Source organism: Haliaeetus albicilla, chromosome 17, assembly GCF_947461875.1.
Source record: "Haliaeetus albicilla chromosome 17, bHalAlb1.1, whole genome shotgun sequence".
In the NCBI taxonomy this organism is placed as follows: domain Eukaryota; kingdom Metazoa; phylum Chordata; class Aves; order Accipitriformes; family Accipitridae; genus Haliaeetus; species Haliaeetus albicilla.
The window spans coordinates 15,592,537-15,615,127 of NC_091499.1; the positions used below are offsets into that span (position 1 = coordinate 15,592,537).

General features: G+C 42.2%; 1 protein-coding gene and 1 long non-coding RNA gene across 5 annotated transcripts in view; one reads left to right on the top strand and one right to left on the bottom strand.

Annotated features, from left to right (window-relative positions):
- The window catches only part of GPR63 (G protein-coupled receptor 63), a 377,175-nt gene extending 374,670 nt beyond the window's left edge, over positions 1 to 2,505 (bottom strand). For all 3 annotated transcript variants that reach the window (XR_011328428.1, XM_069804902.1, XM_069804901.1), the window contains exon 1: positions 2,129 to 2,505. The gene's annotated coding sequence lies outside the window, so the exon portion shown is untranslated. The remainder of the gene's footprint in view (positions 1 to 2,128) is intronic.
- A 97-nt stretch (positions 2,506 to 2,602) lies between these two features.
- The window catches only part of LOC138689559 (uncharacterized), a 217,290-nt gene continuing 197,301 nt past the window's right edge, over positions 2,603 to 22,591 (top strand). Inside the window, exons 1-5 of one of the 2 annotated variants that reach the window (XR_011328432.1) lie at positions 2,603 to 3,009; positions 3,308 to 3,614; positions 5,098 to 5,246; positions 6,223 to 6,399; positions 16,257 to 18,029. This is a non-coding gene — a long non-coding RNA (uncharacterized lncRNA). Of the gene's footprint in view, positions 3,010 to 3,307; positions 3,615 to 5,097; positions 5,337 to 6,222; positions 6,400 to 16,256; positions 18,030 to 22,591 lie in introns of both variants that reach the window. The other variant, XR_011328431.1, reaches the window with a different exon arrangement.

A 22,591-nucleotide genomic window follows, 5' to 3' on the forward strand; every position in this document is an offset into this window, starting at 1 on the left:
CAGCATCCTTCTAACCCAGGCCAGCTACAGCTCTCCCAAGCAATTCTAGGGCATGATTTCAGATTTAACACAAGCCAGGATCCAGTCCCAACCAGTAGCTTGCATTCAGCTATCCCATTCTGGAAGGCAGGAGAGTTTAGCAGCATTGACAAGGGCTAATCCGTGCCAGTTGGCTTCAGGACCAGAAAACAGTCTTGGGTACATTTAATTAACCGGTAGAGAAGTGGTCATAGCCTCCCCAGGCTTTGTCTGCTGTTATTCTTAGAGGAAGACTATAAAAGGGGCACATGCAGAGAAGCATACGAGCATAGCCTGATCAGCACCGTCTGACAAAAGTCATCTACACATCGTAGTATACAAGAAGAAAATCAGAAATTAATACAGCCCATCTTGGCTTCTTCCCGTTTCCTCTGAGAAGGCAGACCTTGCATATGATCTACTAATATCCACAGTCTCATTTATCTTCTCAGTTAAAAAAAAAAAAAAAAAGTTCTACACATTTAAAATACACTCTTATAGTAAGGCTACTCTCTAATAAATGAGTCATGCAGAACAGCATAAGAAGCTGGGTTTCTGAGGGCTGATCATTTGGCAGTAAATATTTCAAATGAAAGTTATTTAGAAATTGTTATTCTTCTAATTACTAGTCATTACCAAATCTGCTTCTGTAGACTAAAATATAATTACTAGTGAATCTATTATGTTATCCTGGAAACGTAGCTACAGCAATGTTGGTAAATATGTTCTCACAATAGAAAACTGCAAAAACAACAGTTAAAATACATTTGACAACTGACAAGACATGGCTATTCTGTGTTATTGGCACTCTTTGAAATCTCTTTACAATTTCAGATACCTAGAAATGGTCTATTTAAAACTACTCCTTTCAGAATCCTATGCCTCTGCTGCCTTTGCTCTAATGTTAGAATGTGTAAGACGTCCCACAGAAAATGCATTGTGCAAAACTCATTTGCCACCGCTTAAGCATTCATGTTTTCAGTAAGAATAAACAATTTTAACAACCCTCTTGGGCGTGGATCTAACTTGCCAGCTATACCTAGCTCGGACCATTCAAAATACATACGTTACTTGGGTCTTTATGCAAATCCACCGTTTTCCTGGAAGTGTTTTTGCTGATTTACAAGGAAAACTTTATGATACGCTTTCTTACATACATATTAGGCTGCACTGTACCGTCTGACTTTTGAAAATCAAGTATGAAGAAAACCATGTGGAAGACCCAAATAAAAATTACATGCTCATTTAAGCAGATGAAAAACAACTGCTATTTTTCGAGTGAGACACCTCTTTTTTCCCCAGGAGCGACTCCCCACACATCAGGAGCAACGCGCACACGGTACCTGACACCGGCAGGGTCTCCCCGATCAGGAGTTTCGCGCCGTCAGGAGTCTGAAGAGCAGGTGACAGAAAGGAGCCAGCCCCACCCTGTCCCTCACCAAGTGTCCCGCCTCGGGGAGGAAGGGGGCCTCCATCCACCCCTCCCTCACCGGCCTTCGGCTGCAGAGCTTCCAAGAGCCACGGGGACGAAGCCCCAGCCGGAAGCGCGGCCCCCACACGCCGCCTCCGCACCCGGCCCCCGCCGCCGCCGCCGGAGGAGGAAACCCCCCGCAGGCTCCCCGACGGGCGGCCGTGCCTGCCCGCACGGCCCCGGGACGCGGCCGAGGGCGCCCGCCCGGGACTGGCGGCACTCCCGCCGCCGCCTCCCCTCAGCCGCCGCCGAGCCCGCGCGCCGCTGACCGTTGCCCGCCAACGGCTCCCGCCGCTCCGCCGGCAGAGGGGGCGCCCGGCCGCCCAGGGCCCGCGCAGCCTCCTCGGGGCGCCGACCCCCGAACCGGCCTAGCCCACGGGCACGGCCGCGGGACGCGGCAGGACCCCTGCGGGTCCGTACCCCCACCCCCGGGGCTGGAACGCCTCACCCCCGCCCCCGGGACCCCGGCTGGGGGAACCGGCATAACCGTGCGGGGCTCCCGGCCGTCGCCGCTGCAACTCTACCCCCTTGCTGCCGCCCAGACCGCCGCCCCCCCGCCTCGGAGCAGGGGCAGCTGCAGCCCAGCCCCGCGGAACCACCGCCGGCCGCGGCGCAACGCCTCGCCTCGGCTCGCCTCACCTCACGGCGTGGCCGGTGCCCTGCGGAGCCCAGCGCTGCACAAGCCCGGCCTGAGCCCATCCCTCCGGGAAGTTTCCTGGCATCGCAGCGGACGGGGAAAACAAAAGCTTCAAAGCCGGGAGCGGGAGGAGGAGGAAGGGCAGCGCAAGCAGGAAAGTGAGGGGCATTACTCGCCCGCCACGCCGCTGCCCCCGGCCGCCCCCCTCCCCCGGAGGGCAGCCCGCTCAGCGCCGCCTCCCCATTTGCTTCGGCGGCGGCTCTGCCGCACAGGCAGCGCCGCGGAACCGCCGGACGGAGAAGCAGGCAGGCGAGCCAGCGCCTCCCTTCCTCCCGCCCTCCTCCTCCCCGCCGCCGCCGCCGCCCGTCCCGCTCGCCGCAGCGCCCCCGAGCCCCGCCCGCGCCGCGGCTCCGCCTCCCGGGGGCGCGCACGCTCCGGCCGAGCGGCGGCCGGCGGCGGTGGGAGCTCCCCGGCGGCGCGCCCGGCCCCGACCCGCCGCCGGCCCCGACCCGCCGCCCCCGCTCCGAGCGCGGCCCGCCGCACCTGCGGGCAGAGGGGCGGCTCGGGCCGGGCTCAGCTGCTCTGCGGGGCCTCCGTGCGTGCGGTTCTGGCCGCTCACGCGTGGAGCAGGCTGTTGGGGTGAAGTCGGAGGCGGCTCTTGTAAAAATCCAGGTGGCGCAGGTGCCGAAAGCAGGATTAACGAACGCGGAGGGGCTCCGAGCCCCCTGCCAGGCAGGGGCACGAGCACCACACGCGCTTGGTGGTGTTGCAGTCCTCGCGTACCCGAAGAGTTGGTGTCTCGGTGTACACAGAGTTGTGCCGGCTGCTTTTTAAGGACCGAGAGGAGCCCTTATGTCTCCTCGTTGCCCACGTAGCTAACTCGGTAAGAAGGAGGGTTTGCCGAACGGGTTGTAGTTGCCACGCTGAGGTCACGCGGCGCGTGGTGTTGGCGGCCGTATCGCCTCCAAACTGGGGTATCGTGGACACCGCTGAGAAGCGCAAGGCAATAGCTAGTAACTTCAGGCCAAAGTCTACATGGTTCAGGGTAGCTCAACGTGGCCTTAGCTAGTCGTTTTATTTTCGTAATTAAAATACGTTATTACGTGGCAAGACTCACTCTCTCATATTAATCAGGTTTACAAGGATGTAAACTGATATGAAAACTCTATATTATATTACAGAACTTGATGTCTGAACCAGGAAGAGTCTTTCACAATCCCTTTTTCTATTCAAACTGCATTTACCTGATTGCCGGCTAACAGGTCTCTACGTCAGATCACAACTGCTCGCAGTGAACTCAGAACATGAGAGAAGAGAAAAAGGAAGCTTCTCATTCTCCCAAATGGATCTCTTAAGCATGAAGCTGATGCGATGCCAGCAGAACGTTAGCGGCTACATCCACTGGTATTCCTTTGACTTTTGAGAAGTACAACTCTCGATTGAGTTCAGCTGTCCTGCACCCACAAGGCTATGGTTGAGAACCACTAGGTAAATCCAGAGAGGAAGCAATTCGTTCTGGCTGCTTTAAAAATTCTTGACCAAGTAAAAATTATTTCTTTTTTCTTACATCTTCTTTAACAAGTGGGTGTGAGCACTTTTTTGGTTGTAATTTCCCGTTAGAGGAAAATCACTGTTAAGTTCTACTGCTCATTTTGAGTGTAGAAAGAAAAAAAACGGTGGGCTCTATTTGTTTCCTGGGATGCACTCTGAACTCCTCCCGTCTGAAATAAGCATACCTAACCAGTGAGAAACTGCCTCACGGGGGTTTCTGATTTGTTTTGCTGTGGTTGGCTAAAGTCTTTAAAGGCTTTTTCTAGCACAGGGGAGACATGATATATTGATTCAATTTGAAAATCCTCAGATGTTGTCACTGCACTCCATCTTGTGGAAGAGGCAACAACACATTTTAAAATAATCCTATAGTGGTCTTTTTGAGTAATTAAACCTAACAATGTCTGGTTCTTACTGCCAAAGCAAGGAACTACAAATAGCAGTGGATACAAGAAGTTGTTTAATTCTCGATCTACCTAATTGTACCCAATGGATTTGTGTAAATGTCCCTCTCTTTTTGGTATGAGCTTCACATCTCCTTCTTCTTTGTTTTGGAAAGGAGCTTTAGGAAAGCATTCAAGGAGTGTAATTTGAAAAGAGAAACTAAAGCAGAAAGGAACCTGCTATCTTGGTGAGCTTGCCAAAGAACACCCCAGATTTGGGAGAGTCTTTATAAGGCTCCAGGTGGAGCAGGGATGGTGATCTGTGGGGATATGTCATTGGGGTAAAGACTCTGCTACACAGGATTGCTCTGTAGGGAACTGACTGGTTTGGGGTTTGGTTTGGGTTTTTTTGTTACTCCTGTAATAACTACAATAATCTAGCTGTATCTGGGACACTGTATTGAGGATCACTATCTGTCTTACCAAAAAAACCCAAACGATGAGGTTCTCTCTGCCCTTCTGAAACTGCCTTTTGTGGCTTGTAACCTTTTTCCCCTTGATGTTCAGTGCTGCTTTGGGAAATCAGAATAGGTACTGAGGTAACAACTATGAACCATAGCAAAGGCATATTCATACATATTTGTGTCTGGCTGGGTGCAGAGAAAATTGAGAAACTTATCTGGATTCACAGCTATAGAAAGGTTAACCTTATAATAGTTGCCCTAGGACAAGCTTGAAGAGAAAGCCATTTAACTTTAATGAATAACTTAAAATACAAAGGGCTAGTTATTCCAGCTGTTCATTGGACAGAAGAAAAAAGGTTTTCTTGAGAAAAGACTGCAGAAAAGCTTAGTCATTCAGACCCAAAAAAAGCAGGGAAAAACAGGACTTGCGCAGGAAGAAGTTAGGAGAAAATACTATTGTACAAACAAGGATCCTCTGAATTACCTCACTCCAAAAGCAGGTTCCACAAAGAGGCTAAATTTAATTAGCAGATGTGAACTGTGCTTTTTTTTTTTTTTTCCCCCCACCCCCAGAACTCCCCCATCTCTTGCAGTAGCAGTAATGTATGTGCCTCTCCCCATGATGCAGCATGGAACAGCAATGCTGAATGAAACACTGGCATTTTTGTTTCGTTTACCAGGGAGGGACTTGGACAACACAGTGGTCAACTTGCTGATTGCCGGTACGCTTTACTGCTCCAAACTGTGCTAAGTCCGGTAAAGTAGAACTGATCTGTTTTAAGTAATGCCTCAGTGCAAACAAGGCCTTGAAGGTGAGTGTCTCTTTATGTCTACTGTTGTAACAGTGGAGACGGGTCTCATTAATTCCAGTATAATACCAACAGCAGGGAATCTTCATTGACTATAGTATTTGTTAGCCTTTTCCAGACTCCTTGGTCATTTTCCTAGAGCAATGACTCATCACTTCATCACTGTGCTGATTACATTAAATTGTTATTACTATTATTTCAATATAAGTAACATAATGCTTATGCTAATTCGCTTTGTGCGCAACTGTCAGAATTCTTGAAACAGCCGCCAGTTGAAAGCATCCTACATGAGCATTTCAGCATTATTTAGACTTTTCCTGATTATTCTATTCATATTTATGATATTTAACTCTGTTCAGTGATGATTTTCAATATAGTATGTGAAAACTCAGAGCAAATGGTCAGACATTTTTGTGAAACCATTGGTATTGTTTGAAGGGAAATCAGGATATAACATGACTGCTCTTCAGTTTTTACTAAAGTTCAACCTTTTTTCTTCAGATCTAATCTAAAATTCAGATTTTTTTTTCTTACAGAACAGGCCAAAGAGCAATGTTGGGGTGGGAGTATCAGGGAAGACTTCTCCAAAAGGAAAAGTCTGCTTTTTTGAAACATTGAACACGGATGATAAAATGATGCTGTTAGATTTTTTTATTTCTTTTTTTAACAGTAGTAGAACAAAAATAAAATGTTGAGAGATCTTATGTTTGCACTTATTTTATTAAGCAGTTAGTTGTATACAACTCCAAAAGAGTCTTCAGTTTCAAGGCTGCCTCTGAACTCTGTGCCCTGAAGAAAAGGAAGGCTTCAAAATGTGGTTTCTGGTATATCCAACATTAAAAAAACCCCAACCTCATCATCCTTCTTGCCTGCTTTTTCTTTGTAATAGAATGAATTTGAAAACATGAAAAAAACACAGCATAGCATAATAACGAAGGGACAGTACCAAGGTCTGACCTTGGTGGGGTTATTCCTGTGCTTGAAGTTACACAAGTACTTTGTTCTGCCCATATGTGGAATGCAAGCAAGCTCACCACAGTAACTGGCGTGAGTGAAGAAAGACTGGGTGAGTAAGGATTATACTGAAAAAACAGACCGCTATTTTGAAATGGAAATTTATGACATTTATCTGAGAATTGATGCAGAAGGCTTGTGAACTGGAGCTGAGTTTGAAATGTAGGATGAAAATGCTTTCACACCTTTCTTTAGAAAAATGAGGTCCTCTAGAGCTGCTTTGGCAGTGGGGCAAATATCAACTAGGCATTTCCTCACAGCTTCAGTACTGTGTTTTCTATCCTGTTTTTATTCTGACAGGAAAAGAGAGAGAGAGAGAGAAAGAAAGCATTTGAGCAAAATTTGTGTCATTGCCAAACAAATATGAGATCATTTATTATGTAATTTCAGGTATCACCATGCATTCAGTGTCTCTTGTCTTCTCTTTTGGCCATCTGACTTCTATTGAAGTCATTCCTCTTTTATTTCTCATTACAAAAATGAAAAGATGGTCAATAAACTTCATAAATTCACCTTCCTCTCAAAGACCATTTGCTGCTTCAGTTGCTACTGTTTGCCTTTGAAGCAAGGTAAACCAAAGCTCTATTGCATCTGCGTGCCAGCCACATCGCCATGAAAAAATGTTTCAAGAAAATTCAGCACTCAACTTCCAATCTATAAGACCCTGAAATGTCTGGGCTGTAACTAAAATCCTTCAGCAATTACAATCATTTCAGAAGCTTGTGGAAATGGAGGACGCGGCACAGAATAGTCTCCAAAGTGATATTTTGCCCCTGAAACTCAGCTCTGAGAACTATGTATCTTCATCCCATGTCCCAGTTTTAAGAAAGGACTGACACAACACTTCTCTTCATTTAGACTCTCCCATAAGAGAACCTCCCCTTGTAGTCAGTGTGCTGGACACTTTCTGGTGTCTTGGCAGGGAGGCTATGTCCAGTATTACTAAAGTTGATATACGCTTTTTGACATGACCTTTGTTTCATTCTGTTCTTTAAAACGGGAACCAGGGGCAAAAAATCTTGATTCATGGACTTCCTAGAGAGAAACGATAAACTTCTTTCCCTACTCTCTGCCCTTCCCTCCCCCCAGTTTAGTGTTTCCTGTGCTTCCATGCAGAGGGTGTAATAAAAGAAGTGTAGTCTTTCCCCCATCCAGATGCCCGCTGTGTCTGGTGTTATAAATTTGCTATTCTGTCACATTCAGACTAGATTTCTATCTACTCCAGTTACTAGATCCAATTTTCAGTAGAACCTTTCTGGTATGTATTGATATCTTTGGTTTTAAAACAATTATTTTTACTGATAACGTAGGAATTTAAATAACAGGCTTTATTTTCAGCAAACAGTTTGGGGTCCTTACATTATAGTCTAGTGAATCTAGCTGGGATGACTTTCCAATGTCTTAATGCAGGAAACTATCTATCTACACTGCAGTGTCTGAACATGTCCAGTGTTTTGTGCAACGACACTCTCTAGAAAAAGCATAACAGAACAGGACTTCTGCCACAAGGCACCTTTCTTTTCTGCTGTTACAAATTCGGTATTGCAAAATCTAATTCTGTGCATCATGTTCAAACTGTTGCCATTCATTCACCAGAAAATTTTATTTTTAATAGATGCTATAAATCAAGATGGACAACATTGATATTATTTATTAAAAAAAAAAATCTGATTTCTTTTTATTCAGAACCAAAGGCAATGCCCCATGAACCTAATGTTATGAAGTGACCTCTGTAACAAAACCAATGACAAATGCTTCATAGATCCTCCAGTTAACTAAAAATAATGGTGAAAAACTCACTTATCATTGAAAGAGAGCATTAGAGTAACTAAGGCAAACAATTTACCACTGTGAAATATCTGGTTTGGAATTCCCTTCTCTGAATTAGTAAGTAACTTCAGCAAAGAATGAACATGAAATAGTGAGTTTAAAACAAAATTTCGTATTCAGTGGATTTAATAAGAATATACAAATTTTACTGTGGTGTTGGACATAATTTTCAGTTCTCTCTTTAAAAAAAGATACTACCTTATTTTAATTACACCTGGGATTAGCTAATTTTCCAAATTCTTTTTAAGTTCCCTTTGTCCTAAATATGCCTTACCATTTTTAGAACAGCAGTAGTAATTTAAGTGACTTTCACCTGTGGAGGCTGTCGTGGTTTAACCCCAGCCAGCAACTAAGCACCACGCAGCTGCTCACTCACTCCCCCCCATCCAGTGGGATGGGGGAGAAAATCAGGAAAAGAAGTAAAACTCCTGGGTTGAGATAAGAACGGTTTAATAGAACTGAAAAGAAGAAACTAATAATGATAATGATAACACTAATAAAATGACAACAGTAGTAATAAAAGGATTGGAATGTACAAATGATGCGCAGGGCAATTGCTCACCACCCGCCGACCGACACCCAGCCAGTCCCCGAGCGGCGAATCCCTGCCCCCCCCCTTCCCAGTTCCTAAACTAGATGGGACGTCCCATGGTATGGAATACACTGTTGGCCAGTTTGGGTCAGGTGCCCTGGCTGGGCATGAGAAGCTGAAAAATCCTTGACTGTAGTCTAAACACTACTGAGCAACAACTGAAAACATCCGTGTGTTACCAACATTCTTCACATACTGAACTCAAAACATAGCACCGTACCAGCTACTAGGAAGACAGTTAACTACATCCCAGCTGAAACCAGGACAGAGGCTTTTACAACTCATACTGCTCAGAGAGAAAGAAGGTGTCGAAGAACACACATGAACACAGGAAATGCCCTATGGGGTCAGACGGGGGATCCTTTTTTTCTCTTGTAGCGGCAAGAGACCCTGATGCACATCAGGTACTTTGAGTGTACATCAGATGAGGCAGGCTGCGGCCTCTCCTCCAGAAATTCTCATTGAAGTCCTAGCTGAACTTTTTCCTCTCAACTTTTTATTTATACACTCCCTAACCAAGGCCCTTCCAAGTTGCAGGACCTCCTCATCAACCTCTTCCAGGCCCTGTCCCTGTCGGTTATTCATGTCACCAGAAGAAGGAAGCTTGGTGGGGGGATCCTGATGACTGTGGGACTGGTGTCCATTCATTCCATCATCATCCCACATTTCCAGGCAGAGCATCACTGGGCAGCATCCACCTGCTCCTCGGTTAACCTTCCAGAAGTGGCGGGTTGATGTCAGGGTTTCTCTGCTACATGCCTTCCTCCGGTTCCCTCTCTCTGTATTTTCAATCCTGTAACTCTTCCCTTTCTTTCATTTGTTGTTCACTGTACTTCAGTTTTTTCTCCTTGCTTTTGTTACCTTTAGCCTCCTCCCTCCCTAGGGGGGCTTCAAGGTTTTGCTAATACATACCTAAACAAAAAAGCAAATAGAAACAGCAGCAGTAGGAGAAACTATTTATAGAGTGTACACAAGCTTTGCCACCTTCTTCAGGACTTTTTCCTTGTACTCCCCTGGCTTCCATGGCTGTTAGGAAGGTAGATCCTTGCCTAGTCCTTTTACTATCCATTTTTGGACCTGTTGTACATGAACTTGTCCAGTTCCTCTTTGAACCTGCTGTTGGGATCTGCTTCCACAACACCTTTTGGCAGCAAGTGCAGAAATTCACTAGCCACTCTGTAAAGTAATGTGTTCTTTTAATCTGTTTTTAAACTAATTTTGCCAAATGAGCCAAACTCTGCGATTTGATGAAAAATGGTTCCATATGTATCTTTTTGGCCACCTTCATGATTTCATAAACCTTGAACAAATCTCACCACAGCACTCTCCCAGTTGAAAAGTCTCAAATTTTTTAGTCTGATCTCATAAGGCAGCCACTCCCTTTAATCCCTTTAATAATTTCAGTTGTCTTCTCTGTATCTTCCCTAACTCTACCATGTCCTTTTCCAGATAACAAGACCAGAACTGTATAAAGCATTCAAAATGTGGATACAATAGTTACACTAGAGTTGAGGCAAAATGATGCACTTTCACTACCATTTCAGATGATGCCAAACACCTTTTTTGCCTTTTGTTTGAATGCTACTACAAATTCACCCAGTGATTTCAGAGAACTTCAGTCTGAAAAACTCTTAACGTTTCTTTTGTGAGGTGTATCTGGTCATTAGATCTAGCAATGCTATGTGACAATCTGCATGCTTCAGAGAAAGCCAACTCATTTAGCCAATTAAATAGTGGTGTTAATTTTTAGAAGTGATGTTAACCTATACAGGTTCAGAATTTCATTCTGAATCCCATGAATGATTACTTTTACAATCTCTTGTATAACATACGAATATGTCTATCGGTCGCAGTGTTCTAGGCCTTCCAAAGGAACAGCTCTACTTTGAGCGAAGTGGAATTCTTATTTAAATAAAAGTTCAAACATATCTTTGGTATGTGGTAGACAAGGTGAAAATGCTGTAGATGTAGATTCTAGATAGGAAGACAGCAGAAAGAACAAAACAGAGTTATCTTTGGAGCAGTACCTGAGTCCTGCGATAGACAAGTCAGCTGCTTGCTTTGTGGCTGGTGATCTCCATGCTGAGTAGATAAGGAGGAGGGGAATGGGTACTCCTTAAACATTCCTGCAATCTTCATAGGTTTTTATTTCTTTTCTTAACTTCGTCTCTAATTTTTAGATGCACAAATGCCAAGAGTGAGCAGTTAGGGGGTTGTTATCAGAGACTTCATGCCACTGAGTTTTTTGTGTGTGTATGTGTGCATATACCCTGTACAAGATGCACCCTCTGGCTTGAAGGACTTGCAGTAGAGTTCAAACAAACAGATACAGGCTGAAGAAATAAATTTTTGCTTACCCATTTTACTTAGACAAAGAGAGAAGTAATGACTTTCTAGCGATCAGATGGTTTGCATATTACATTTTGCTTGGCACATTAGTTCTTGTCTATTCAGTATCCACATGAAGCAATAATGTAGGGCACCTGTAAAGGCAATTGCACAAACAGACAGCATGTTTTATAATGCTTTTTGCTGTTTTAGTTTTGCATTTTAAAAATCCAGACATTTTGAGTCAGTTTTCTAGCAAATAAAAGAAGATGTTACCTGTTGTTTTTTTCAGGAGGGAGGGTTGTAAAATATCCAAAGAATAAGTAAAATACCCATGTAAAAATGAATAATTTGACACTGTTCTATTCTTATGAATGATGATTACTGGGGAGAAAAAGATTGTTAATGTGAAAGCTCTATGTCCTTTTAAAGCAACTCTGTTATTAGAAGTAAACATGTTTGAAGAATCAACCTTTTGCTAATGATCAGCATACTCCTTTCCCTTTTTGTCTTCAAATAGACCAGCTGATGCCAGCTCTGATTTTTTTTTTCCGATTTTTTTTTTTAATGCAGGGAGGAGGTGATTACAGCAAAGATGTCTTTTAACCCACAAACTTGGAAAAATAAAACCATCCTTTTTTCAATTTCAGATCATGTTTACTGAAGCATATTTCTCCTGATTGCTCTATATAAAGTCCTTTCTAATATTATGACTGATGCCTATAAATACACAGGCAGTGAGATGGCAATCACCAAGGAGGGAGAAGAGCTATGAATAAATTTAGGCTTGAAATTTAGAACATTTCTAATCATCAGAAGAATCAGATTCTGGAACAGCTTTTCAGCAGAAGTCATGATGGGATGAACTCTTTTCGGTACAAAGATGACATCTGTGATTTTCAGCTCTGCCAATTTAATCAGAAGGCTGTAAGACAGCCTGGAGTCTTTCTTTCTTGTGCAGAACAACCAAAAAAAACCCCGAGTTCTGCAGTCTGAGAATCCTACTGTCTATGTGGGGATATAGCTACAGCTCTGTCTTAGGGATTAAAAGGAGAAAATCCACATTCTGCTCTGCTAGACCTTGCCTGTGCAGGGAGTGAGCTCTTAGGGAGCTGTGGAGTTGTGTTAAACAACTTTTGTGAAAGTATCTGTGGAAGTTTTAGACATGACTGCTTTTCTGCTGGAGGGCACTGTCATTAGAGCTGAGCCAGCAGAAAGGTTCGTACAAGTGTTTCTTATTTGCTGCAGCAAAAGGTCAGCCAAGATTAGCTCAAAATACATTAAGCAATAGGTTAAACTATGCCAGCTGACTTTGTGCAGAAGTAGATTAGGAGCACCCACGGAGGCCATTCCACAAGCTGAACTCCAGAGGCAAGTGAACTCTGAAAGAAAGGACAGCAACAGCTTCTGCCATTTCTGTGGTGACTATTTGACACAGCCCAGTAGCTCTGTCTATGCAACCAGTTATTTCTGCTGCAGTCTGAATGATAGTCTTGGTACAGTGAGGACCTTTGAAATACTAAGCTTGCAACGTTTCTGGACAGGGTGAACATGCTTTGCTTCCAGATTTATGCATTCTCAGATGTTTTCCTGTGGCACACTGAGAAATGCCTGATAGATGTTAGGAAAAACGAATCGACGATATGGACTTGTGGGTATAACTCAAAAACTGTTATGCTTCCTTTCATGCTGCCCTAAGGCCCATTCCTTCTTGGCCTGTTTGGGTGCCTCTGTACCGCACTGCTGGTCCATGCGAGTGCTGAAATGCTGGCGAAGGGGTGTTTGACACCTTGACCAATTCATGTCTCAAGCCTGGCGAGTCAACCACAAAGCTACCACGCAGCTTTAGCATGGCACTCATGCTGGCATGTTTTAGCCCAGTGCATTCTTCTTAAGGGCGATCAGTAGACGCTTACAGGAGCAGCGTGAGAAACAGGCTGTGTACCAAATGACTGCGTCTGGTTTCCAGCAGTCAGTGACTTAAGGACTTCCTAAATCACTTGTTCTTCCTAGAAGATGTTGCATCCTGATTGCTGTGTGTAACAGCTACACAGGGACTTTCACTTCAGTGTTCTGGGTTTTTTTTAACTTCTTTTTTAATCTACTTATACTTTTGACCACTGTAACATCTCACGGCAATGAGTTCCACAATCTAATTATACATTAAAAGAAGGACTGGCTTGCAGGACTGACAACGCACAGTAGCTACACGTTCCTCAAAGCCTGTTTGCCATTTTAGTGCCTTCATTGCAAAGTACCAGCCTACAGGGACACATACAGAAGCTAGAAATGGAAAAGATCCATTGTATCATAGTGTTAGCTCCAGCCTTAATAGAAAATGTTTCAGTCACAGCTTGACATGATAACATCAGTGTACTTAAGAGATACAGCAGGTCTCAGAACAGTCTGCAGGGTGCGAAAACAAAATGACTTCTACAGCCTCCGGGGTGTTTTTGCTCAACAGAATGAACAGGGCACGTTTCGTGTTAGAGCTACTGTGAGCATCTCTTTTGGAATAGTTGATATTTTGAGTAGGCCTGTGATTTTCCTGACAATTATAGTTCTAGAGGTATTTCCTATCCTTCTTCAACGGTTGCTAGACTAATACTATGTGCATTTCTTTGTATATACATTAGAGCATGATATTGTTATATTACTAAATCACAGTTTGTAAGTATCTTCATGGGGAATACAGTTGGTTTTCAGTACCATAAACATTGGTTAAAGAAGAGGTTGAAAGCTTACCACAGTCAGTCAGCCTACAAGTAGAGCTCAGTCTTGAACCATGAAGATAGTAAATCACTCTGGTAATTTTCTAAGGATTGTGCAGGATTGCCTCTCACTTGAAATTATTTGGTCAATAGTGGGTTTGGTTTTTTCCCTAAAGCTTCTGTTCTATTTCAAAGAAATCGGAAATTAAGGAAACATTACATCAGTTTATTTTAGATCACATTAGATCATCACAGTGGTCATGTCTAAGATTATATGAAGTATGAAAATAAAGATAAAGGAAGAACTCAGAATAACCATAAACCATTGAAAGACATAATTTGCTCTGGAATAATTCAGAAGAAATAAAGATCAGTTAGTTTAAACAAAAACTCCTTTTGTAATCTACTGAGGGCTTTTCCTAACAAACAACAGCACTGTAGATTTATACAATACTTTTATTTAGTGGTAATCCAAAGTGGTATACAGATGATATATGGGATTATTTCATGCATCTCTAAAAAGCAATCTCTTCTTGAGTAGAAAAATTGTAATTATTCTCTGTCAACAATAATCCACTGTATGCTGGATCAGCAGTGTGGTTTCTGGATATCTGGGATATAATTCCATCTATAGCAGAATATATGAGCTACTGTCTGTTTTCCTCTTTTGTGAAAATTACAAGAAACAATGTTGAAGAAAATGCCTAACTATGTGCCGGAAAACCTTCCTCCAAATCGATCCTCAATATCTGATTAAGCTATCATGGATTTTACATTAACTCACCTATTTTTTTCTCAGAGAGAAAGAATATATTACCTTTTTTTCTTGCAAGAAGTTTTAAATCCTTCAGTCCTTCTAGTGGAGTAAAAGCTTTATTGCCATCTTTTTTTAATGGAAATTTCTAAGCCTTATGTTTGTAAAGAAAAGATTAAAAGTCTGCAGCAGACTCAATAATTGTAAATCAAATAAGCCCCATGAACCCCATATTTCTTTTAAAATTCCCTGATGCTTGAGGGCAGTAATACAATCCTTGGCAACTGGGACACAAGACTTTTCTGTGCTTGGGACTGATAATACTGTAATTCCTACCTCTTTATAGCCGTTTGTTGTAGATGAGAAATAACTTAGATTGTGTTACAGCCTCCCTCTGTGTTCCAAGAAAACTCCCACAAACTCATACAGATTAGGTGACTCCAAAGTGAAGATGCTATTTTTTTCAAATGTATATGTCCTTTGTTCCAAAGTGCCCTCGATTAATGGGAACATTCAGTGGCATGCCAAACAAGGAAACCAAGCTTTTATAATGGGTAAAATTTTGTAAAACTCAGTAATTCATCACATCACCTGCCTGAGTTTATTTTACCTAGATAGACTTGAAATGTCATACACATTTTAATTAGCACGCTATGTACTATTGCTAAGTTTTAAACCAGGTACAGGTTTATAATATCTGAGAATGTACATAGCAAGAAGAACAAATTGCCAATTTGTACTTAGCTGAACGCAAAATTGGCAAAATTCGGTGCCAGGCAGTTACGTAAAAGATCTCAGTTCTATCGATCCAGATCTCAAAGCTCACCTTAGGTTTTTTGATATGACTTCTAATCATTATAAGTGGCTCTGATTTATATACATTTCTAACTGAAGCAGGCCTTCCAGACTGCACATGCATGTAATCCACCTACCAGGCAGGACTGTGGAACAGACAGATGCAAGCAGCTCCACAATTGTTCATTGGCTTTGGGGAACAAATGGATGCCCAGTGGATCAGCACCACCTCAACATGTTTTGGAAGTCTGTTCAAAGCTGCCCTTCTCCATCCCCACTGAGAATGTAAATTCTCGTAGCTCGAAATGGTATAACTGTTTTATTCAATATTCCCATTTTATACTTTTTGGATACTCAACATTAATTTTCAGTGTAATTCTGTTCCAGGTGTTTGTGCACTAGAAAAGGTTTTTGTTTCTAAGTGCATGCTCTGCTATAGTAATTATCCCTCCTGCACTGTAATTGAAGCCTAAAAGTTGATTTATTCTCCATGTGTTCTTTGTAGAATTAAATGTGTCACTGTTGTAACTGACTTACTTCTGACAAAGCTGATCTAAACAGTTGCAGAAATGTCTCATTGCCTTCGCAGTTATGAGCCCAATTAACTTGTCAACATTTTCCAACAGTTATTTACTACAGATTTACCACAGCTCTAATCAGCTACAGAGGTGGGAGAGAGAAGGACGATTAGGGTAGGGAGTGTCTTTTCTTGCGGTTTTCTAGTGACAAGTGTAACTGGAGCCTCATTTCACAAGTATTTTAGGATATGTAGGAAGTCAGAAATGGTGATGGGTCAGAAAATCACAAAGAGGTTTGTTCAGTGATTGTGATCTGACTGTGAAGCCTACCGAAATTTGCTTTTTTACTACTAATTATTTCATTCTTGGTTCTTTCAACAGACATTTAAAAATGAGATTATTCCATCTGTCTTAGCATATTTTGTATGTCATTTCACATTTGCTACCTAAAGACCAGCTTCTGCTACCTTTGTTCATCATATCCTGAGAACACCACGGCTGCATGGAAACGGTGAAAATTCAGAAAAAATTGAGAACATTGCTATTGTTCTGATAGCATTAATCCCTTTCATATTTTGCTTCTTTGCATGTATTCTGTATCGCCCGAACTAAATTACTGTAGATTCTCCTAGGAAAGTATCACACTGAATGTTGTGTGATTTAAATATAGCTAGAGACTGCAAGGGGCCTTGCTAGAGCGTGGGTCACTGTGCATTGCGCTTTCTGGAGCTGTTGAAAGGTGCAGGGACCAGAAGCTGTTGATCTAGCCTGACACCTTCAGAATAAACATTGTGTTCAAAACGCCTTCATCCTTCTCTTACGAGAATACAAGCACCTACTCCTTTTGCGAGAGGACTGCCCTCGCACGTTGGATCTTTTTTCTTCACCTCGACCATCCCAGCGGCGAAGCGTGCCCTCCTGGCAGCGGGGCAGGACGCCAGCGGTGGCTGCTGGAGGTTCCCGGCAGCCTCTTCCAGGCCCTCGGTCCATCACTGCCCGCTGGTGACGTGACGGTACCATCTGGCGCCGGAATTGCACAATCCATTCACTGTCAGGGTGCATCGATAACCTGCAACGTTCAAAAGGTTCAGCGCTCTTTGACAACAGGCGTGTCTGCGAGGGTGTTTATTTTCAAACCTCTCTGGGGTGAGAGGAGATGCTTTTAGGTCTGGGAAACTATGTGTCGCGTTCAAGAACCAAATCATGATGATCTGTCCGTAGATAATTCACGTTGCAATTCTGGGTTTAAGATACCTAAGGAATATATGTAATGAATATAAAACTAAAGTTGTTTCTTTTCTGAGAGGGCACTGTGGCTGAATGGAAACCATGGTAACTAGGATGGCATATGCTGGTACCTTGTTCCTGAGTGATAAAAATGCACATAGAGTAGGCTTTGTGCTTAGCAACAAAACCTAATCAACCAAGTTTTCAAATAGCCCTCCCTCCAGCCCTCTATTGCAGCTGCCACCCTTGTCCCATGCAGTATGTATGCCCAGTCTTCGTACTTTCATGTTCACTAATCCATCCTCTAGGCAAGCAATAAGCAACACAAAATACATTTGACACAAAAGAAAACAATTTATTCTTGTTGGCCGTTGCTTTAGAAGAATACACAACTCAGATTCCTTCCCTGTAGAGCTGTTATGAAGTATGACTCATCCTTGGCCAACATGTTGCACGTTCACTTTAATTAGAATATGTGCATCTAAAGATTGTTGTAAACACTTACTGTTAATAGCAAATTACTCCCTGGTATACAATGGGAAGTAGAAGCAATTTTAACACATTTAATACATTAAGCTGTACATTTTAAGTCATGTTGGGGCACCACACTGACAAAAATTAATTAGGGAGATTCTCTAATTAGCATACATTGGCTGCCATACAAATCATGTTGGCATGAAAAATGGGAATAATGCAAATTGTACTCTACAGTGATGATTAAATATTTTCTAAACACTAAACAATATTATACAAATCTTTGATACCTACCCTGTGTGGCAAATCTGGATAAGGATCCAATTTATTTATAATGAGTGAAAAGAAATGAAAGTATTGCTGCTTTCTAGTTGTTGATGGTACACATAAATAGGCTGACTTTCATAGAATCATAGAACAGTTTGGGTTGGAAAGGACCTTAAAGATCACCTAGTTCCAACCCCCCTGCCATGGGCAGGGACACCTTCCAGTAGACCAGGTTGCTCAAAGCCCCATCCAACCTGCCTTGGACACTGCCAGGGATGGGGCATCCACAGCCTCTCTGGACAACCTGTTCCTGTGCCTCACCACCCTCACAGGGAAGAACGTCTTCCTTACATCTAATCTAAATCTACCCTCTTTGAGTTTAAAGCCATTACCCCTTGTCCTATCACCACATGCCCTGGTAAAAAGTCCCCCTCTGGCTTTCCTGTAGGTCCCCTTTAAGTATTGAAAGGCCGCAATAAGGTCTCCCCAGAGCCTCTTCTCCAGGCTGAACCACCCCAACTCTCTCGGCCTTTCTGCATAGGAGAGGTGTTCCACCCCTCTGATCATCTTTGTGGCCCTCCTCTGGACTCACTCCAACAGGTCCATGTCCTTCTTACGTTGGTGTCCCCAGAGCTGAACGCAGTACTCCAGGTGGGGTCTCGCAAGAGCGGAGTAGAGGGAGAGAATCGCCTCCCTCCACCTGCTGGTCATGCTTTCCTTAGTACAGACAGGTAAAGGGCCTTCATACTTACCTGGAGTCTAACTAACTGACCCACACAACAGAGCCAGTATCTGACACAGCACAAGTTGATGATCCAGAGATTTTACAGTCTCTGTCAGGAGATTGTAAAAAAGAACAATTTCCACATGTAGCTTAGCACACTTGAGTAAGCTTAGACTGCTCCCAAAATCTTGGCTATGACACTAATACTCAAATGATAATATCGTGTGTGTGTGTGTACATGTCTTTTTCCGTTGTGCAGAAATAAATCATGTTTTTCTGTAAGCAATGTATCTTTTTTCTCTTTTTTAAAGTTCACTGTCATTTACTGACTCCAGGTGTACAGTGTCAGAGTTTTCATAATGTAGCATAATGCTATATCACTGTGTGTTAAAAGGAAGTCTCTAGAGTGTTAGACTAATTGACTTTATTAAGATCATCTATACTTCAAGAGTGTTCTCACATGATCAGATCAATAGCACATGATTAGAGCACTATCACGCCTTTTACTACTCAGAAATCTTCACAGGATGCCACTTCACACTTTCACAGAAGAGTGTATTTCAATAGTTTTCATTCCTCAGACAAAAAAAAAGTGAACAACAGAGTCTTAACTGAACTAGCCTTATTTCTGAGAAATTTACAGAAGCCTCAGAGCTAATCTTAAGACCTAATTGTGCATCTTTTTGATCACATGCATCATTTCTGTTGGTGGGAACTGACCATTTATGTAAATAAATATTCCCACATCTAAGCTGCAGGATCAGGACTTGAGGGTCTATCTCGTTCCATTCCCTCGAGGAGGGTAACAGTGCTCCCCTGCACTGGCACAGGCTCGAGTTCACCAGTTCTTCCACAGTCCTCTTGTGACTTGTCAGAATTTTTCAGCTTTCTTTTATCACTGACTTGAACTTAAGATGAACACCTACCAGAAAGACAAACATGTATATGCCACAGAACCATCAAAGAGTCTTCCGGAGTGTCTAAGTGATACAATGACAACAATTTGGTGTATGCTGCTAAGGCAACTATCAAAAACATAGTGGTGTCAGTCACTGCACCCAGATTTCTTCATACGTCTGATGTAGACCTGCAGCATTAAGAAACTGTGCAATTTGTTGTGTGGTATCTTTGTGAAAACGGGGGAGACTTGAATGTAAAATGTCAACTCACTTGTGCCTATGTATCAATACCAGCAAAACAAAGAATCAAAGCATCATAAGTTATAAAGCTGATCTATAACAGACTTGTTTCCAACTATTTCACTAAGTTTGGGGCCTTAGAAAATGAGTAACAACTACGGATCTTTTTAAGCATGCAATAAATGGAAACTTCCTTTCATAAAGTGCTCTGATTGTAATGTGGATCCTGTAACCTCATTACCAGAAAACGTTACTACAGAGGAATTGCTAAGGGAAGAGGAGCAGTTGTGAACTTACATATAATTTTTCTACATTACTGTTTATTAAATAAAATAAGGCACTATTCTTTCCATTAGTAAACCACAGAGAAAAAACAGGGATAAGTTTTGTTTGGATTTTCACTCCTACCCACAGCCCTGGCTGCTGCTTTCCAGAGACAAATGCATTGCCTGGTACCAAGTATATACAGAGAAAACACGCAGGCTGGCAGGAAGAATGATGGTGTTACTATTGCAGGAATAATCCTTAAATTGTATGTTTGTATTCTGTTGAACAATTCCTTTGTCTTTTAAGCTATATTTCAGTACCTTTTCCCTCCACTCATGTCTTACGGATGATGTGGCAGAGTTAGCTCCCAGTAGGAACAGGAATCAGAAGGACAACATTCCAAGCAAAGAAGTAAAGCATAGATGGATGGAATCAAGTTTCTTTCCCCATAATTTTTAATGTTCTGGTGATGCCGAGAGACATTTGGCCAGGCATAGGCAATACGGAGGCACTCTTGCCACAGGTGTGTAGCAGAACAGCAATGATAACAGTCACAAGTTGCAATGGGAAATTTTGCCTCCCCGTAAAGAAATTACATTTCCCATGAAGATAGTTAAGCACTGGAATGTGTTGCCCAAGTTGTGGAATCTCCAGCCTTGGAATTATTCAAAGCTGAACTGCACAAGATAGATAAATTATTCCCTTACAATCTAAATTATTCTGCGATTCTACAAATTCAAAACTGTTTACAACATGATGCCAAATGTTGTCATGTAGCAAGCAGTTTGCCTCTTTCCCAAAGGAAATGCTCAGTTCTTCTCCCTCCCCTAAGATCATTCCTCACCCCTATAACCATTAGATCCCAAATGCCTAGATGGCTAGCTGCACTTGACTTGGAGGTTGCCCAGCTCCTGTTACAACTGTCATCCACCTCCTGCAGGTCAGTAAGACTCCAGTACTCATTATTCCAGTGCAACTGCCTTTGTATAACCTTGATGGACTAAGGACAAGCTCTGAAAGTATTACAGAAATTATAGATGCTGCTAATGATCTGCAATTTTGTAAGTAAAATTAAAACATGAAATAGACGTATTATTGTAGCACGGCAAGAGACACATGTAAAAAAGCATGCCTAGGAAAAGTCAAGATTAATTTCTCATATTATAAATTTTTTATTCCTACTCTGCTGCTAGCAGACCTCAGAAAAAAATAAGACAATATTATTCCTAATGGTAAACCAGAGAAAAACATAGCAGTAAATTAAATAATACTTTGTGTGATGACTTCTCTAAAAGCTATGGGGTGAAGTGTCCTTGCAGAACACAGCCAAAACAAATATTATTCTTGTTTTCATAGTTTACATTTAGGTGCATCCTGGTAAGTCACCTTCCCAAACAATGTAATCAGGTCCCCTGAGCTCCCCCTGCATAAATCTCATGATATTCTTATAAATCTCTGAGGGCACGTAAAAGCTTTGCTAGCTAACAACATAAAACAAAAGAAGAGGCCACCTGCAGCGTATATGGCCTTGGCAGGGCTTTCGGAAAAAGTTTTGTTTGGGGAGAGGGGTTATTTCCAAGCATTCAGCAACAAAACCATCTGCCTGTATCTCCTTTGCAGCCTGGAATTCCATTTTTGTCTAGTGTACCTAGTGAAGGGATGCAACAGATAAGCTGTTTCTCATCTTTAAGCCACGTTTTTTCAGCTGGATCTTTAGATACTGCTTTGCAACCATAGAAACACTTTGACCAATTGGAGTGCACACTGGATTTTTATCTCTTTAAGTAATCATTTTTCCTTATCATGGAAATAACTTGAAACCAGCAGCATGTAAAGTTAGTTCAGAGTCAAGTTGTCTTCCACTTGAAAAAAACCTTTGATCAAGACTGCACAAATGCAACGTAGCCGTGTCTAGTGCCTGGTGTAGAAAGGATGTAGCATTTGAAAATCCTTCACAACACATTCTTCAACCTGACATTTGAATCTATTTGTCTACCATTTTCCTCCCTCATTTGGGAAGCAGAGGTGATCCGTGCAGGGGAAGGCAAAAGAGGTGCTATCATTTCATCAAGGACAAAAGGTTATTTTAGCAAAAACCTTTCACATTGTTAAAAACTAAAAAAAAAAAAAAAAAAAAAAAAGAAAAAAGTAATTGTCAGAGTCTGGGCTAAATTCAAGACAGAAAGGAGTAAGAGCATATCAAAAGCCCTATGTAATTTATATTAATATCATGTTCTGCATTTTGACTTTTTTTTTTACATTTAGATTTTAAATTTCCTTTTCAGAAGTATCTAGCAGCTAAGACAGAGGGAGCAGTTCATATTTCTCAAAGTATTGTTTTAGGTTGCAGCAAACTCAAGGGGATTTGAGTAGCATGGTTCACACTCAGTTCAAGCGTTTGTTCTTGGCTGAGAATTAATTACACTTTTTTGGCAAAATTAAACGTTATATGCTAGCACACGATGTTGTAGCAAGGGGTGAATTCTGTAACAAGTTCCATAGCAGCAGAATTACAGAACACACAAAATTCTGAGGATAAAAAAAATCCAACAAGGGTTTCCTATAGTGCTCTGTCAGTAAAACTACAGGGTTTTCCTTAGGATGTCTCCAAAACATTG